This window comes from Misgurnus anguillicaudatus, chromosome 13 (assembly GCF_027580225.2).
Source record: "Misgurnus anguillicaudatus chromosome 13, ASM2758022v2, whole genome shotgun sequence".
In the NCBI taxonomy this organism is placed as follows: domain Eukaryota; kingdom Metazoa; phylum Chordata; class Actinopteri; order Cypriniformes; family Cobitidae; genus Misgurnus; species Misgurnus anguillicaudatus.
The window spans coordinates 18,652,543-18,655,666 of NC_073349.2; positions in this window are offsets into that span (position 1 = coordinate 18,652,543).

Here is a 3,124-nt window from a genome sequence, read left to right on the forward strand (position 1 = left end):
TTAAAGTGAGTTTTTTTGAAGGTAAAGCCAGACTGTAATGTTGCCCAATAAACACACGAGGGCAGTCAGACTCCTCATGGACGTCTTGAAATTCAGAACTTTGCAGAAATGCCTTGTAAATGTAATCATAATAATACATGTAAAAGAAAATTTGTATAAAAGTTTAAAAAGTACAGAATTCAAGCTAAAATACTGGACCAGACTGCAGTAGCTTTCAAAAGTTTTCTTGAGCTTTAGCTTTTCAAATTTTATAAACTTTGGTGAAAAAACAACCTATATAATATTAAACACTTGTTATCATTTAAAGTTAGCTAAAACTGCAGACAAGTGACTGAGAAAAATGTATGGCATTTGAAAACAAGTTTCTTGACGGTTCAGTAACCAGCAACTGCTTGGCCAGCAGTAAGGGTGGTCTAAGTCAAAATGAAACAAGAAGACAATTCTTGCAGAGGGATTTAATATAAAAATATTTTAGAGTAGTGAAACGTGTGAAAATAAACGGCAGCTTTCTAAGATCATCACTCTAAGTTTATTATTTTCTCTTCCCTCTCACTTTTAATGTTTATATAACCATCCCCAGCTTTTGTGGCTGTATGTATACCATTTAAGAATGGTACAAAGGTCCCAGTGACAGCTTTGGGACCTTGTTTTTTTTACCTTGTATGGAGTGTACGCAATATTCTTGCATTCAGGTTTTCATTCTTCTAATAGAGCTACACAAATTTTCAGTTATGCAACCTTAAATGTGTTGTTTTCACTTCATGCTGATCTGATTTATTTTCTGTATATGCTATATAATCTATTTTTAATGACTTTTTTATATGTTACCCCGTTACATGTCAATCTCCTTCTTTATGCAAGCAATGGCAACGAATTTGAGATTGACGTTAGACACACCCTTTGTTATCAAATTCCATTGTCAGCACAAAATGTTCTTCTAAAGCCTGATCACTTGCGCGGCAGTTCACACAAGTTTACTAAAGCACTTCATTCATTTCCTGTTCTCAGAGGAAACCAGGATCTAAGAGATAATCCACACTTTAAATAAATGCAGCATGGCGTTTAAACAACTTAATTTTGCAAGTCAATTCAACAGAGTTGTATAGTACTTAAGTATTTTTACTTTCTACATAAAAGTAAATTTTCAATTATTCGTATTTTATTAGTGTTTTTCTTTGGAAAACAAACATTCAAAAACATATTATCATAATTTTTACTCCACTAGATTTCATAATTTAAAGTTTTTGGTTTATATTTAATATTTAAGTACATTAAACATCTATTAGTTTTTTTGTACTTTTACTTAAGAAAGTAAAAGTACACAATTTTTATGTAATTAGGCATTAAATCAATTTTAATATGCAATATATAATGAATACACAGTATGATTCTATACTTTAGAATGTAGTGAGAATTTTTTAGTAAAAAAAAGTACATAATCTTAACACTCTTATAAAGCACAGATGCTTGGAAAATGTAACTAAAATACTTAAGTATTATACACCTCTGCAATTCAACCTTTTTAAAGTTTCGACTTGTGATAATTTGACACAACTTAGAAAAAGAAGTTGAAATTGTTTAAGTTAATTTGTTAATAATATATGTTGATATCACTGTAAAAAACTGCTGTAATTATGCAGCTGGTTGCTAGTAACTTACTGTAGAAGATAAAGACTGAGAATGTTTCATGTTCATTTAACTTTGAACAAACTGTTGCCAGTAAAATGTAAAATCTACAGTAAGTTACTGGCAGCTAGTAATACTGTAATTTCTGCGGAACTTTTTTACAGTGTATGTTTTACAGTGCAGGTTTTAAAGAAACGTTAAAATATCATATAATGATATCAGAGGTTGTGTTTCGTAACTGCATGTGGGAATAGATCCATCTGAGGGCATTTTTTGCCTGTGACCACATAATATTATGTCCTTTCATCAAGTAAACATTTTCTTTTCTTTTGTCCTTTTATAGCACGTTAATGTCTTCATAACAAAAATAGTTATATAGGGAAATATTTTAATCAGTTTAAATTATTTTAAACAAGTTTAAATATATCTCAAAATATTTTATTTACATTAAAATTACATTTATAATTCTCTCTCTCTCTCAAATTTACATATCACAAATTCACAGACCAGCATCAAGTACTGACACAACAATAAATACAAATGCAATATTTCAAACCCATCAATTCCATCAGCTGTATAGGGACCAAAAAATACTTGATAAAAACATTGAGAACTTATCAAACTTTTTTAAATTAATTAACATGACTCTTAAATTACACTGTAAAAAAATGCAGCATGAAGTTAAAACCTACTATTTTAAGTTTTGACTTAAGTTGGAATAACTCAAAAACAAATTGTTTTGAAATTGTTTAACTTAATTTGTTAAACACAAAAATATTTTTGATTTGATATCATGTTTTACAGTGTAGTTCATTGTCTCATCTTCCAAAATGTGTCTTTAGACAGCTATCTGAATGATCCTGAAGCCTATACAGTATAAATGCATTTGCTTTTACACTCCAGTTTCAATTCCAACATTGCCGCTCAATTTCCTCTTTTGCTTGCCATCTGCCTGAACAAGAAGATGCCAGATTTGTAACTGTTTGTAAGTCTAAATCATGAAATTCATTCAAACGTTAAAGATTTCATACGTTTTCTTGCTGTATATGTGGTAAACACTAACAACACGTGTTTTGTGTTTTCTAAAATATGTTGGTTTTTATAAAGTTTAAAATATAAAAGGAAAGGAATATATTCAGATAAACAACTGTATCTATATATTACTCTCATTATATCTATATAGTATAGGCTATACATACTGTAAGTGTTACACTATGCTATTCAAAGCAACAAACAGTTTACTGACTGGACATCAGTGGCATTCAAGGCACTTTGTGTAACCTGATATTATTTCAGTTCATTTCCTTTCTCTTTTCCATATTCTTTATGACTTCCCATTAAGCTGTCTTTATAAAACCTACAGTATGAATGTCGTTTTTAAGTGCTCTATAAATAATTCAATGGTTATTGTGCAATCTACTGTTGCTCTTTCGCAAATTGCTCGTGTTTTAGTGAAAACATAACTTAGTTATTTTCCCACAGCTTAGTTATTATTTAA